General features: G+C 46.8%; 1 long non-coding RNA gene across 1 annotated transcript; it reads left to right on the top strand.

Moving 5' to 3' along the window:
• The first annotated feature begins 189 nt into the window (after nt 1-189).
• Nucleotides 190-2,062, top strand: LOC113999727. Its single transcript, XR_003544968.2, has 3 exons — nt 190-297; nt 474-596; nt 1,802-2,062. It is a non-coding gene; the product is annotated as an uncharacterized LOC113999727 (long non-coding RNA).
• Nucleotides 2,063-16,836: the final 14,774 nt, after the last annotated feature.

Consider the following 16,836-nt stretch of genomic DNA (forward strand, 5'->3'; position numbering starts at 1 on the left):
CTGCAGCTGGGGATGGGGGTAGGGCTGAGAATGAGGATTGGGATGCAGATGGGAATGGGAATGGGTTGTGGAGATGGGCATAGGGTGTGGGGATGGGACTGAGGATGAGGATGGGTCTGGGGATGGGCATGAGGGTGGAGTGTGAGGATGGGCTGTAGGTATGGGGATGAGGCTGGGGCTGGGGTATGGACACAGGGAGTGGGATGGGGTGCAGGGCCTGAAGATGGGAGTACTCATCCAGCTGAGCAGTGGGAGCCATGCTGGAGCACCAGCAGCAGCCAAGGAAGGGGGGAAACGGTGAGATTTTCCCAGTGATACATTCACAGAGCTGGGACACTGCAGCCAGATCACCTGGCCCTTCTGGGAGCTCTTGGGTTAAACAAAACCAAGCTCTGTAGCTCAGCTCTTGTGCTGGTGCTTCAGGATGGACTCTCTACATCCCAAATGACAGATGGATTTTTGTTTTTAATTAGGAGCTGCTGCACAAGATGAGCTGGGATGCAAAGCAGATTTGCCATCTTCCTTCCTCCTGGGGGTGCCAGGCATAGAGACAAGTCAGGAGGCTCCACATCTGGCATCGACCCCTGATCCTTGAGGTTGTTCATGGTCGTGGGGTTGTTCAGCCTGGAGAAGAGGTGGCTCAAGGGAGACCTCATGGCAGCCTTTCAGTGCTTACAAGGGGTTATAAAAAAGTGGCAGAGCAGCTTTTTACATGGTCAGATAGAGATAGGACAAGGGTTTGAAATTAAAAGAGGAGAGATTTAGATTAGATATTGGGAAGGAATTCTTCCCTGTGAGGGTGGTGGGGCCCTGACACAGGTTGCCCAGAGAAGCTGAGGCTGCCCCTGGATCCCTGGAAGTGTCCAAGGCCAGGTTGGATGGGCTTGGAGCAACCTGGGCTAGTGGAAGGTGTCCCTGCCCATGGCAGGGGGTGGAACTGGATGAGCTTTAATGATCTTCCAACCCAAACCACTCTCTGATACAATTCTGTGATTCTCATTGTGAGTGTTGGGGCAGTAACACATCACAAACTCTCTTCTCCCAGGACATTCATCTGAAAAAACAACAGAGTAAAAATAGTAAACAATAAATCACGATTGAACATGGGAGCTCTGAATTCCAAAAATCTTGACAGAGACATTATCTGCTGTTCTAACAGCTTCCACTTCTCAGGAAAACACCACACTGCTGCAAGTCTGTATTCTTTCACAGATCTGATTCTATCCCTGCTGAGGGATCCTTTCCTTGGATTCTTCCTGTTGGTCATGTAGGGAAAAAGGATGTTTTTGGGATGCTGGGGAACAGCAATAGATGAGCTTAATTCCAAAGACTTATTGCAGCCACGCAGGATGTGTTTTGGTGTAGTTTGATCTCGTTCACTCTGCCTTTGAAGGGAACAGCTCCCTCTTTGCTGTCACCACTTAAAGTGGCTTGGTAGGTTTTTTCCTCCAGTTTTTAGACCTTTCTTAGGAAGTTGGTGACCAAGCAAGTTCACAACACAGTGGGTACACTGACTGCTGAGCAGTTGCTGCATCTGTGCTCCCATTTGTGTTATAGAATCCCAGAATAGTTTGGGTTGGAAGGGACATTAAAGCTCATCCAGTTCCAACCCCTGCCCTGGGCAGGGACACCTTCCACCAAACCAGGTTGCTCCAAGCCCTGTCCAGCCTGGCCTTGGACACTTCCAGGTTGAAGGCTCAATCCAAACAATGATAAGGAACAAATGTTTCCATCTACATCAGCAGTGATCTGCCCAGTGGTGCAGAAGAGACACAGTAAGGTGATTTTTCTCTTGCCACAGCTCCACCTGTGAGAAATGTGAACAATGAAGCACAGAGCAACACTGAACTTCCAAGGAAAACAAGGTTATGTGCAGACAGGCTTGAGCCAGATAAGCTGAGATGATCTGTATCCCGTATGAGAAGCTTTGCCAGGGAATTTGAAGCCAGTCTTTGCTTCCATTTTGAAGCAGAAAATCCTTATGTCAAAGTGAAAACTGTAGAATAAAGCGTGGACTGAGTATCTGGGGCAAAGAAAATAAACATAATCATGCACCACTAAATACTGGAGTGTTGGGATAATCTTGTGTTAATACAAACAAACAAACAAATGAAAAAAAACAAACTAAGCAAACCCAGGGCACAGTCTGAAATTGCAGCAGTTCCCAGTTTGCCATGTAGCCAGGCCACTTTCCTGATCCTGAATGCCAAGTGATGGAAAGGATGCCAAGTCATGTGGATAAGAGGTGGCAAAGCAGATAAATATATGTTTTAAGGTTTGAATATATTTTAAAGTTTCCTTCCTCAAGGTTCTCTACAGTGGGTCAGTTCAGGGTCAGGCAGCGCAGCCAAGGGGATTGTACAAGCTCCTGCAGTAGTCCCTAAATCCCTGGGAAGCTGTGGAAGTGCCAGCCAGCAGTGCCTTGCTGTGAAAATAAGTCACTGAATGAGTTTTTACACTTTCATCTCTTGTATTAAATGCAAATTCACTTCTTATGGCCGTGGCATGGGGGTAAGAAAGAGGCAGGGTGCTCACCCACTCAGGAAAACATGATTTTTTGCCTGACCTTCTGTTTGAATTATCATGCCAACCACAAAACAAAGGACTGCTTTATTAGGTTGCTTGCCATCAGGATTTCCTTAGGATTTAATGATCCCAGCCATGAGTAGGAAAGAACAGAGCATGGCAAATACTGAGACTTGCCCTAAGAGGTTTAAATTAAACTAGAAGAAAACACACTGACATGCAAAACCCTTGGCAGCTTTCTGGGTGAATACAAGTTGGCATTTGATGATTGTGTTAAAATAGACATAATGGCTTGTTGGAGCTCAGATGTCTTCCCCAACACTTCCTGAGTGAGCAGGAGGGCTGGGCACAAACACTGGGCTTAAAAGGCCACGGTGCTGGTTCCAAGGTAAACAATTGTGAATTATCCAGCTGACAGCACACCGCTCTGCTTAAAAGGAAAGGTACACCCAAGTCTGAAAAAGGAGGCTCTGGCAGTCTTTATGCATTTCACAAACTCTTATTTATGGTATGTGGATGCACCTTGTGTGTGTCTGAATAGCGGAGTTAAACCACTGCTGTGTGTCTGAGGGCAGGGAGAGAGTAGAGATTAGGAAGAAATTCTTCCCTACAACTCCTTACCTACAACTCTTGTAACTGTGGTAAGAACTGCTTCGACTCCTTGACCTATTTCTGCTGTACCACCCTCTGCTTCTGCTGCTGGCATAGCTTCTTGACATACACTGAACAACAGGACAGAACAGAACTGAAGAGGAAGCAGAAAAAAGTTTTAAATCTTTATCTTTTAAGATAAATATTTATTCCATGCTTGCCATTAAGTTTATCACAGGGCTGGAGCACCTCTGAGAACTGGGGGTGTTAAGCCAGGAGAAGAGAAGGCTCCAAGGACATCTTGGAGTCCCTTCCAGTGCTTGAAGGGGCTCCAGGAGAGCTGGAGAGGAACTGGGGACAAGGGATGGAGGGACAGGACAAGGGGGAATGGCTTTGCATTGCCAGACAGCAGGGTTAGATGGGATATTGGGAAGGAATTCTTGGCTATGAGGCTGGTGAGGCCCTGGCACAGGTTGCCCAGAGAAGCTGTGGCTGCCCCATCCCTGGAAGTGTCCAAGGCCAGGCTGGATGGGGCTTGGAGCAACCTGGGATAGTGGAAGGTGTCCCTGCCCGTGGAAGGTGTCCCTGCCCATGGCAGGGGGTAGAACAAGATGGTCTTCAAGGTCCCTTCCAAAACCATTCTTGGACTCTATGATCTTAGATATGCAAACAGTGAATCCAAAGCATCAGCTAAATGGGGAAAGAGTGTAAGATTAAAACCTCCTCTGCATGCTCAAATTTATACCTGTCCAGGAACCACAGCCTCAGTGAAAAGATGCTGGAGGAGATATCAGTCATTTTCTGAGTGGAGATTTGATATCTTATCCAAGACAGGTCGTAGCCAGGTGGGGGTTGGTCTCCTCTCCAGGTAACAAGTGACAGGACCAGGGGAAATGACCTCAAATTGCACCAGGGGAGGTTTAGGTTGGACATTGGGAAAAAATTTCCTCACCAAAAGGGTGGTCAGGCATTGGAACAGGCTGCCCAGGGAAGCAATGGAGTCACCATCCCTGGGAGTGTTCCAAAGGCGTGTGGATGTGGCACTTGGGGACATAGTTCAGTGGGGAACACGGCGGTGCTGGGTGAACGGTTGGACTCGATGATCTCAGAGGTCTTTTCCAACCTAAATGGTTCCATGATTTTATAATGGATCACAACACTCCTTTGATAGTGGCTGGCAAGGCCAGGTAGCTCAAGGCCCTGGTCTGTAGCCAGTGTTTCTTCTGTAGCAGCCACATTTCTCTCGGCAGGGTAATGGGCTGTCATGAGTCATGTCTCCAAACATTCTGTGTCACCACCAAATCAGTGAAAGCCCCTGGCTGAACTCTACATTCCCACAGTAATGCTGGTCTCTGTATCACATCACAGTGCTCATTTCATTACCTCCCAAAGCACTCTGGAGCAACGCAGGAAGAAAAGCCTTAAATTTTCATTTCCTAGGAATTTGGGAAGTCGGTTTGTTAACCTCCAGAACAGCTTATTTAATGTTGTAACAGGAGGTAAATCCTTCTATTTGCTCTATGTTATTATTATAGAAGAACATGTCATGATTTGTAATGTAAATCCTCAATTTTGTGAGCATTTGATGAACACGTGGGAGGTTTATCTGTCTGGCTGCTCTCCCTGAATTGAATGCATCCCATTACATAGACCTAAGAAGTGTAATGTTGGCTTCTTTCAATGTTCTCAGCATATCAGGTTTGTTTTAATACGAGAAGAGTCATTAAATAATTATTCAGCTTTGTCATATTCATCTTAATGGTTTCTTGTTAATAAATAAATCCTGTCATAAGGGCAAAGGGCAGGATACTGATTCAAACCTAAGGCACAAGTAGTCCACTACCCTGTTTTCAGAAGTGTCCATAAGCAGATGTCAAAGAAAAAGTGATACTTCCCCCAACCAACTTGAGCTTCCAACTACTTTAATCTCAGATGGTTTCATGACCCTGATGTGGTTTTTTTTTACTTGGTAATCCTCAAGAGATCTCTCTAAAGTGCTGTCTTAATTTCTCTTTTAACCCAGGTAAGTTTTCTACACCCACAACCTCTGGCAGGGAGTTCCACAGCTCAGCTGTGCACAGCATGAAAACCATCTCTTCTTCCCCTGTATTAATATTGAAATATGCAAATACACACTGACCTTCTGGCATATGTTCGTCGGTTGGGGTTCTTTTTTTAATTATGAATTTACCCTGAGTTCTCATGTGTCTTCCCCATGATTTACATTCAGACTGTTTCCACTGCTCCTACTGCCACTGTCTGCTGCACCCTGAGCAAGCCTCTGGGCTTCCCCTCTGCTTTCACTCCCCAGCTCACATTCCAAGGACAAAGCAAGCGGAGGGATCCTCCAGGCAGCTCCCAGCAGCTTTTTGCTTTCTGCCCTGGTTTCACAGGAGGTCAAAGTGACACAGGTGGCTTGAAGTCTTCCCACGCCTCGCTGTTCATCCCTGTCCCGCTCTGACACGGTGGGTTTGGTGAGGAGAGCTGAGAGACAGATCAGAGAATGGAGCCAGAAAAGAGAGGGGATGCACCTACTCCTCTCTCTAAGCCCTGTCAGCTCCGTGCTCAGTTCAGAGCAGAGCCCCAGGGCATGTGGTGCAACCAAAGGAGGGGGCAGGAGGAGGTGAGAGTGCTTAAGTCAGTGCTGCTTTGAGGAGGTTTCACATTACCTCCACCCCGGAGTCAAGCAGCAGCTCGGAATATTTTTATCAGCAGGGTGCCCCGAGTACTTTGACTTTTAAAAGCCTGACCAGCATAAGCAAGAAGGCAGATGTGCTTTTTGATAAATGCAGCCCCATCACTGGGGTTTCATTCTGTGCTCCATTTACAGTCCGTGTGAAACAGGGACTAAAGGACACGGTGCCTCTGGAAAGGGAATTAATAATCAATTAAACATTTATGCTGGGAAAGAATCCCACCATTTTAATACTGAAATGAACGGAATGGGAATAAGCTTTGACTTTTTTTATATTGCTCTGACCTCCCTCTTCTTCCTTCCCTCTGCCAGGAAGGACTGCAGGGCAGGGCCAGACCTGCCCCCCAGCTCAGGCAAGGAGCAGGGGCAAGAGCTTGTGCTGAAACACAGCTCTCAAGTCGAGGGCTGGAGGGTTCATGGGCAAAAACACCGAGCAGGAATTCTCACATTTCCATAGCAGATCCAAGGTTACAGCTGCCCTATGTCAGGGCTGACCCTGAGCACTGGCAGGAGGGGCAGAGAGGAGGTTGCAGAACCTGTTGGTGCACTCAGGGCTGTGACAGTCACCTCCTCCCCCATCACTGTTTGTCCCCACACCTCACAAAGGTCCTGCTTTGGAGAGGCAGGTGGTGTGAAATTCCTGGTGTGCAAACAACAGTCCTCAGGGGCTGGACTCACCTCGAGGCATTTAAGGGCCACCAGTTCAAGGTGCAGCATTGTGTAGATGCTCCCATAGGCTCTGCCTTTGCTGGGATCAAACCAGTGGGGCAGCCACGAGGGCAGTGATGAGGCAATGTTTGTCTCCTGCATGGACCCTTCAAAGAGACGTGAAGATGCTCCGAGGGCTGGAAACCCTCAGAGACAGGCTGGGAGAGCTTGAGGTGTTTACCTGGAGAAGAGAAGGGTCCAGGAAACATTCATGGCAGTCTTCTTATCATAGAATCATGGAATGGTTTGGTTAGGAAGGGACCTTAAAGGCCATCCAGTTCCACCCCGTGCCACAGGCAGGGACACCTTCCACTAGCCCAGGTTGCCCCAAGCCCTGTCCAACCTGGCCTTGAACATTTCCAGGGATGGGGCAGCCACAGCTTCTCTGGGTAACCTGTGCCAGGGCCCCACCACCCTCACAGGGAAGAATTTCTTCCTCATATCTCATCTAAGTCTGCCAAACCCCAACATCAACCCTGATCCAAACCCAAATGTGTCTTCCCACAGCAGGTCCTCCTACACACTCCTAGCAGAGCAGAATGACCCAAGGCTATGACTGAACTGTTATCAGAGCTCCCTCCAGCACAGGCAGCCACAGCTCCTTCTTGAGGAGAAGGGAGGGGGTTGTAGAGCTCAGTGGCACATGCAAAATCCCAGTGAAAGCCTCCTCTCACTCTGAACATCCTCTTGTCATGCTGTATTAACATTTCAGATCAGACACAGGCCAGGAGCTTCCCAAGCTGACCAGGACTTAGCAGAGTCTGTGAGGGAGCTGGTTGCAGGTTTGTTCTCCTTAACACAGAGCCTCCCTCTCTCTCTATTCTGGCTCCCCCTGTAAATCACAGCATCTTCAGGCTTTAAAAATTGTCACCTGCTTGATACTGGAGAGCTTTGCTATTTCTTGGGAACAGGTCATTCAGCTCTGGATAAATGTTATGACAGTTCTCCCTCCACAGAGACATAATTGCTCCTCCTCCTCCTCCTCCTCAGGCGGTGCTGTGGCATCTGAAAAGCATTGGCAAGATGTAGTTTAAATGCTCAGGCATTTTTTTTGGCCCAGAAATAGGCTGATCAATTATATCCATACCTGTAAATAAAGAAGGGCAGGGTTCATCCTCTGGCCTGAGATCAGGGCTCCTGTTGATGTGGCTTATCTCTGTTCCTGTTCTTCCCTCAGGACAGGGGGGATTCTTTCTTCTGCTGACCAGCAAGAGCTGCTGGCCCACGACCTTCTCAGGCCATGCCTGGGTCAGTCAGCAGATCCCAACACCATCCCAAAGCAATACCAACAACTGAACAGTACAGACAGCCATGGAGAAGTGTTCCCACTACTGTCTGACCATCCTCGTTGCTTTATATATATCCATCTAGTCCATTGGGTATGTGCATACATAATTCTTCGTAGAATTTGATCCTAAAAACTGTTTAATTTTCTCCTCTGATTCCCAACTTGAGAAGGTGGAATTTTAATTTGGCTGCCATCCCCAGGCTACTGACTTTTAGTGCCCCCTTAAATGACAATTGTCAGACTCTATGGAGAAATAATTGGGGAAAATCCAGTCCCAAATGAGGTCAGATTGGATAATTTCCTCATCCTTTTTAGCTCTCTGTGTCTGAGGATTTGGGTGCTGATACTTCTGCCTTTTTCAGGGTTTTTTTTGCCTGCCCTGTGTCACTGTTGGGTCTGGCTGAGCTGGGGGTCCAACCCCAGAGCCAGCACGCAGGAATTCATCCCTTCAAAGAGGGAGGAGTGACCTTGGTTTGCAGCATCTCCCTGTCCCCTGGGGCACTGTCAGACACCAAATGAAGAGCCTGTGTGCTTGATGAGTGTTCCTGCTTTCTCCCAGCCAGAAAGAATATTTCAATTCCACAGCAGGAGTTTCCTTTGTTAACCCTTCCCCACCTGCTCTCAGGGTATTTTTCTCGTCCCCAGTCTCCAAGAAGATTCAGACTGGAGGTTATATTTGCCTAATTAGCAGTAGGCAAATATGCAGTTTTATAATGTTCAAAGAAGGTTTTTTTTCCCCCGAGGATTTTTAGGATTAGCTCTTTGGAGAAACAACATCATCCACCACACAAATACACCCTGCTGCTGTAGCACTGTCATGCTGAATGCACAGGAATGGAGAGCTGCAAATTTTACAAAAGCTTATCAAAAGTTGTAATTAGGAGGGGGAATTGAGGTCTGACAGAATCAGAGCTAACAGCTCCTCTAATGTGCTGCTGTTTAATGAATCCCAGGGACAAGTTTAACACAGGAGGAGGGACTGTGGCACCTACACTGACACTACGTGGTGCAACTCTGCTCATCCAATGAGTAACAGTGGTGTTACTGCTCACCCCACCTCTGCAGGGATGCAACCTTTGAGATGCCTCATGGAATGATCTGGGTTGGAAAAGACCTCTAAGATCATTGAGTCCAACTGTCAACCCAGTTCACCACTAAACCATGTCCTCAAGTGCCACATTTAACCATCCTTTGGGAAGTGCTTTGCCACAACAAGTGAAATATGACATTTAAAGTTTTGAAATTTTGGGATAATGGAAAATCCCAGCTTGCTCTCCAAAACAAAGGTAATTTGTAGGCATTATAATGGGAGAGTAGAGCAAAAATACAAAGTATTTTAAAAAAGCGACACAGCCTTCTTTGCTTCAAAAAGCCCATAGATATTAATTCGATTTAATTTAATTACGATCATTTGGGGTTGGCCTCGGGAGATGAGCATCTGGAGGTGATGGTAGCACAGATGTTCCCTGGCAGTGGTGCAGCAGGAGAAGGTGAGTCATCTGCTACCCAGTTGGTTCCTTTGCTGATGGGGAAGAGGAGCAGCTTTGCCTCAGATCTACAGAGTGACTCGTCTTAATAAAGACGTGCAAAAGAACACAGTAAAAATTGGCCCTGAACAATCCCACAGTCACAGGATGGGTTGGGTTGGAAAGGACCATAAAGATCATCTTGTTCCAACCCCTCTGCCATGGGCAGGGACACCTTCTGCTATCCCAGGTTGCTCCAAGCCCCATCCAACCTGGCCTTGGACACTTCCAGGGTTGGGGCAGCCACAGCTTCTCTGGGCAACCTGTGCCAGGGCCTCCCCACCCTCACAGAAACTCTCCCATCTTGCTCCCACATCCACCTCTGTGCAGTCTGATCCAGAGAGCTGCTTCCTGAGAAATGCCCACACATCTCTTTGCATCCTGCAGAACAAACAGTGGCCAAACAGGAGGATATTTGGCGGGTGTTAAGCACGGAAGGATGTAGGAAATAACGGTGTATTTGCATTTATACAAATCCCAGCAGTCAGGGAGGAAGGCTCAGGCTTAGAAGTGGTTTCAATTTTGTTTTCTCAGTTTTCCTCCCAAGAGCCCACATTTCATTGCCCTCAGCAAATGATGCCTCTGCTCATGGATATTGTTTCTCCCAGAAATCTGCCTTCTAGGACAAAGCTCATCCAACCATGGCACTACAGCACTCCCGTTACACCTACTCCAAATTAACTCCTCTCAGTTTTCACACATCACATTTCACCAGCGCTTGTAACAACCTATAAAACCGCAAGTGAGAGGCCAAAGAAATAGGAAAATTACTTGGAAACTCTGGACAATTAGGGAGAGAACAAACCATAAGAAAATCACTATCCTGGGGAACGGAAAATGGGCTGCATCCACTGAACACGATGTTTGCTGGGAATAACGTGGTACATTCACACTGACTTTTGCAAACACAGCAATTACTGTCTGGGTGCCCTAAATAGTCACATTTATCTGGGGAGACTTTCTCTGCTCCCTGTGATTTTTCACGGCTCTTCCTCAGAGCTGTTTGCTCCCCGGCAGAGTTGTTTATGTGCTCGTTATTTTTATGGCTTTCCCCTTCATTTCCCTGTAAGTAGAACAACAAATAAAAGGTGTACAGAAGGTGGGAGTGAGTTCCTGCCAGGGGTCAGTCAGGCCAAGCATCAGAAGGTGGTTTCTGACAGCAGGTTCATCCTACAATTGTTTGAGACAAGTCAACAGCAGAGGTTGACTTGAGAGGAGGAAAATGATTGATGTGGTGCTCTGGCAGAGAGGAAAATAGGAAGAAAATTAAGGCAGAGACACAGTTTTTTTTCAATTAATTGTTTTTCCCTGAAAATTAGGGGACACAGTTTATTTCCATTTATAATGCCAGGAGAATTTGATTCAGCCACATCTTACTTGTCAGTGCCAGCAGGGCACACAGGAGAAAACGTGCCCACGGAGATGAGATTAAATACCCTCTAATGAGGTTTTCCAATTATTTTCCTTGGCCCATATGTTTTAACTAGACCCAAGTGTATCCGATGCTTGGGTCAGAAATTGTACTCAAAGCCTTTTTCTGCTCTGTGCCTCTCAGTCTGGCCACCTCTGCACATGTTGGCCACGAGCACTGGACTGGCCAGCACTCGACAGAACGTGGTAGAGACATTTTCTAGTGCAGCCAAGATCTAAAAGCCCAGGAATAGAGAACTGTGGAATAGAATCACAGAATGGTTTAGGTTGGAAAAGGACCTCTAAGATCATCAAGTCCAACCATTAACCCAGCACTGCCAAAGCCACCACTAAACCACCCCAAGTGCCACATCCACACATCCTTTAAATCCCTCCAGGGCTGGTGATTCTGCCATTTCCCTGAGCAGCCTGTAATAATGCTTGACAACCCTCTCCTTCCAGAAATTTTCCCCAGTATCCAATCTGAACCTCCCCTGGCACAACTTGAGGCAGTTTCCTCTTGTCCTGTCCCTTGTTCCCTGGGAACAGAGCCCGACACCCCTCCCCAGCTCCCCCTCCTTTCAGGGAGTTGCAGAGAGTGAGAAGGTCCCCACGAGCCTCCTTTTCCCTGGGCTAAACAACCCCAGTTCCCTGGGGTTTATAAAGAAAGCTATCTATGGGTTTATAGCTGTTTCTTGCCTCAGAATCTAGGCTGAATCCATGCAGCAAGTATTTTATTGATCCTGATTTATGTTTATAGACACTGTGTGATTATATCACTCCTTTGTTTACCCAGACCCACTAACACTTCCATATCTGACTCTTTAGTTAGGCAGCAACTGGCAGCAACAGCTTCATGGCTGGATTTTCTCCCATTCTGTTCCTTAATTCACCATTAAAACTCCATTATTATAGTGATGGTAAAAAGCTCAGTTGTTCATTATTATTCTCCCAAAGGCCCTCAAGTTACCCTGAATAAACACTTGACAGATTTGAGCACCAGGGCTAAATCTGGGTGTAGCAGAATGTGACACAACTGATTTCCCAGCTGATCCATAATCCATCAGAACAACAACAGATATCTCTCTTCAACTGACAAGTGCACACAATTTAATCAGGAAACCTTTGACAAGCTGTAGGTACAGGATATCTCACCGAGATAACACCTCTCCAGTTCAGGTTCATCCTGCTTAACCTTCCTGAGGCACCAATAGCTGAGGATTTGTGATATTTCTGAAGCAAAAAAAATCATCTGTTTGGAGGGGTCTTGGATTTGTGAGTTTGTTTTTTTTTTTGGGAGGGGCAGTTTATTGCTGGTTTACATTGTTTACTCAGGATTACATAAATGCCATAGGTGCCAGTGAGTGTGGAAGAGTCTTGTTTCCCAGAGAAGCTGTGGCTGTTCCATCCCTGGAAATGTCCAAGGCCAGGTTGGACAGGGCTTGGAGTAACCTGGTCTAGTGAAAGGTGTCCCTGCCCATGGCAGGGGGTTGGACCACAGGGGTTGGACCAAGATGACCTTTAAAAGGTCCATTCCAATTCAAACCATTCCATGATTCTATGATTTTGGAAATCTCTGCGTGGTTTCATATGCGGTCAGTCCTAATTTCTCACACTGAGAGGGAAGTTTTGGCTTGCACTGTAAGGGAGCAGACTGGAAACTGGCTGATCCCTGATTTACATTTTATTTTCATGTTTACATTCAGCTTTTACTTTAAGCTCCTGCCTTATCCTAAGACAAACTCTTTCCATACAGAGGCATAAACAAGATTCTCACTACATCACGCCAGCAGTTTTATGTATCTGTGCCCACCACAACCTTTCAATATTGAATTAAGTGAGGCCAAAGCACTGAACTCCCAGTACAGATATTTTGCTGCTGTTGCAGGGAAGAGAAATTGTCATTCCCAAACAGATCAATGCAGTTTCCTGTCTCTGACAGTGGCCAGTGTTGAACGTTTCAGAAAACAATATAAATCCTTCCCTTCCAACATTCTCTGTCTGTAAGTGCACACACTGCACTTAATTGTTCAATCCCGGAAAAATAATACCTTCCTGACCGTAGCTGATCATAATTGCATATAGCTTTATTTATATCAACATCAATATTAATCTTGATGGTTATTACTGGTGCTGCTACCAGGAGGCACTGCATGTTTTATGGCTGCTGTTCTCTAAGCACACTGTGCCAGTCGAGGACTTCTGGAGATCCTTCATTCCTCCTATGGAAACCGCCCACTTCTTCGCAGGAACTCCCTGCAGGAATCCATCCTGCCTGTATCCACAAGCCAGAGTTCTGTAGAATCATAAAGTCACAGAACGGTTTGGGTTGGAAAGGACTGCAAAGATCATCTTGTTCCAATCCCCTGCCATGGGCAGGGACACCTTCCACTAGCCCAGGTTGCTCCAAGCCCCATTCGACCCAGTCTTGAACACTTCCAGGCAGCCACAGCTTCTCTGGGCAACCTGTGCCAGGGCCTCTTCACCCTTATAGGCAAGAATTCCTTCCCAATATCCCATCTAACCCTGCCCTCTGGCAGTTTGAAGCCATTCCCACTAGTCCTGTCCCTCCATCCCTTGTCTCCAGTCCCTCTCCAGCTCTCCTGGATCCCCTTTAGGCCCTGGAAGGGGCTCTCAGTTCTCCCTGGAGCCTTCTCTTCTCTGGGTGAGCAACCCCAGCATTTCCAGCCTGGCTCCAGAGCAGAGGGGCTCCAGCCCTCAGAGTATCCCCGTGGCCTCCTCTGGATTCATTCCAACAAATCCATGTCCATCTTGTGCTGAGAACTCCAGAGCTGCACACAGAACTCCAGGTGGGGTCTCATGAGGGCAGAGTAGAGGGGGAGAATCATCTCCCTTGACCTGCTGACCTGAATTCCTCAGCGCCCTCTTTTGTTCCCAGGATTCTCCGTTCCTCCCCCAGGTTCAAGCGCAGGGAGCTGCTCCCTTTTGCCTCTTCAGATCTCCTGAGAATTCCCTGCCCCGTCACAGCCATGGCTCTGCCCACTGCTCGGCTTTTCCTTCCTGGCACTGCTCTCCCTGCCATTATCATTCTGCTCCGGAGCCTCAGCTGCAGATTCACCGCTCTAGCACCAGAACAAAGCTGAATCAATTAGTTTGACCTCCCAGCTCTCGGGGGCCGCCACGTTTCCCCCAGTTCCTTCTGCGCTGGGACTTGAATTCTTTATTTTTAAAGCCCTGGCAGCTGTATGGATTTATTTGTACCCGAGATGGCTTTGTGTGGAGTCAGTGTGGTTTCCATATGACCTAATGGTTCAGGATCAGCAGTGCATACAAATGGAGCTGCCCTTGTTCTGGGGCCAGTTTGGGTTTAGGAGAGATGCAGTTGCTGAACCTGGGCTGGTAAAGCCCTGCCAGAGCTTGGCTGGTTCTGCTTGGAACTGGCTCCAGCCTTTCCGTGCCACATGTCCCACTCCTGGAAGCAGTAAGTTTGGGAGAGCAGAGACAGGGTGTTCCACCAGCACTGCATGAAGTCATTTCTGGCTCAGCACAGCAAACTGATGAACCTCTGCTGGTCTGCAGAGCTGCTCTGATGGTCCCCAGCATAGGCAGGGCCCCGAATTTCTGGGTACATCTGCACCACAGCCAATTACCAAACCCTCCTGCGAGCCCCCAGGCTGCAGGAACTGTCTGAGCTAAATCTAACAAGCTCTGAAGTACCTGAGCTGACTCAGTTTCGAGCATTTCCAGCTGCACAACAGAGTGTTCTCAGATGGTGAGGACGTCGAGCCGGGTTTATACATCTTTAATAATGCAAAGGTAAAAAGGTAAACTAAACTTAGGGGAAAAAGGAAAGGGGAAAAAAATCCAGTGGAGAGGAATCATCGTATATTTTTCCCCTCAAAAAGCTATTAACTAAATATTAGTTTGAATCTGAGTGATCCTGGGGATATTACACTTCATACCAGGCCTCTTATGGGGCCATGTAGCTGCCTCCAGCAATATGTATGAATTTTCCCTTTTTTTTTTCCTGCTTGTTCAGTCCCATTTTTTATTTCCAACCCCTACCTCAGTGTCATTTCTGAACAAGAGGAGGCTTTTAGGCAAAATTGCCTTATTCCTTTTACCGACAGAAGACCGATAGGGGTTGTCAAAGCCCCTAGTAAAAGCCCTCTGTTGTCATCCATTCCAAGAGCTCTAAATTTAATACAGGAGATAAGAGACACAGAGAAACAGATGGGAGGTGGCAAGAACACGGTAACACAGTCTAATTTTATTGGAAAGGGTAAAAACTCCCTTGTGTTGCTGTTCTGTAGCTTGTCCCACTTACTGGTTTCCACACAAGACTCCACATGCAAACCCAGACATTGTATCATTAACTTCCACGATTTCCTGCAGCACCAAGTTTCACCGGTTAATTATATGTTGTATAAACAAATCTCTGGGTTTTGACCCAGTTCGAGTATTATTGCATGGGTAAATCATGTCTGATATGAGGTAGTAGAACTTCTTCCTTTGCTTAAAGAATAGTTTTGATTACTAACAAGACATCAGGGTTGGTGGGGTTTTTTTTCCATATCCCTGAGTTATAACCCCTTGAAGTAAATGAAAAAAATAACCAATTGCTCTGGGGTTTGGATCAGGCCAAATGTGACTTGAGACACTCACAAGACACCAACCCACACATCAGACATTTATTGGTTACGGAAATGTAAAATCCTCAAGCTCTTTATCTACACACATTAAAGGAGTAAAATGCTTTTTTTTTTTAATTTTTTTGGGGAGAACTCAGTTACTAATGAAATAAGCAGCGAGGTAGACAGGAAGGTTTAGAGGTAGGGATCATCCTGTAGCAGCTCAGAGAATTACACAGAAACCACATTAAATGCTGTTCCAGCCCCTGATCTCACTCATATTCAGGTTTCTTGACAGTATTTGCTTTTGCTTGTTTTCTGGGTGAGATTTTGGCACTGTTGAGATTCACGAGCCAAGGAGATTGAAGCTCTGTGTTCATCCAGGGAGAGCACAGGCAGCTGGAGGAGGAAACCTCAGGGCTCCCAAACTCACCTGCCCCTCAGCACCTGGCTGGTTTTGTTTCTAGTCACAGCAAGCTGCAGATAACAACCTGCAGGCATCGTGTCCATTTAAAGCCCCAGACACCAGTTTAGATGAAAAGGGGGTTTCAGGGTGTGAAGAAGCCAGAAGTACAGGAATATTCCCTGCCCCATTAAGCAATTCCCACATAATGGATTAATGAGTTGCTGATATCTCTGTCCTGCTGGGGCAGTCATTAACCAGTTCTGGTTACTGCCTGGATAGCAGATGGGGCCACCTACTCACACCAGGGATGGAAACACTCCTAAAGCTTTAGGGCAGGATGGGGGGAAGCTCAGTAATCCTCTAGGAAGAATGTTAGTGGTTCAGGTATTAACTGGGTTCACAGGAAATCCCAGAGGAAAGGGAAGGCTGAGTGTAGAGAACTGCAGGGAGCATTTGGATATCTGAGGTTACAGATATCCCTGTAACCACATCCATGCTCCTTTTCAGCAAAAGCAAGTCCTAGGATAGAAGTTTTGCTTTAGACACACCATTTCCTTCCCTTTAACATCTAAACTCTGCACTCAAATGCTGACCTGGGGATTTTTTAATGAAGCACCTTTTTGCTGTTTCAGTTTTCTTAACAGACAAACCGCCCGTCGGCTTTTCATTTTTAGCTTCTTGTTTGCTCAGCAACGAGGCTTTGCATAATTAAAACCATTTTTCAGTTCTTCTGGTCTGCAATAATTATAAAAAATATCAAAGGAGTGGTTTTGTGTGGTTGACTGATTGAAGGAAGCACTTCAGGTGCTCATCTGTTCTTCAGTAACACAAGTTTTTAAATTTAACTGTAGAATTCGCCATAGGCTGGTAGAATTTTTCCACAGAACTGTAGAATTCTGTAAACTTTTGAGCATCTCTCAGTGCTCAAGACTTCAGTGACCTCTGGGAACAGCTCTGACTCAGTTCTTCTCCTGGTGTCAACACTTCACATCCATTTCCAAACAGAATCTGCAGAGCAGTTACAGCGAGATTTGGAACAAGCAGCCGTGAATTTGTCTCACAGAAGTATTTTCAGCACCACCCCCCTCAACCCA

The sequence above is a fragment of the Pipra filicauda genome, unplaced genomic scaffold, assembly GCF_003945595.2.
Source record: "Pipra filicauda isolate LSUMZ 115617 unplaced genomic scaffold, ASM394559v2 scaffold269_size1075953_pilon, whole genome shotgun sequence".
Lineage (NCBI taxonomy): Eukaryota > Metazoa > Chordata > Aves > Passeriformes > Pipridae > Pipra > Pipra filicauda.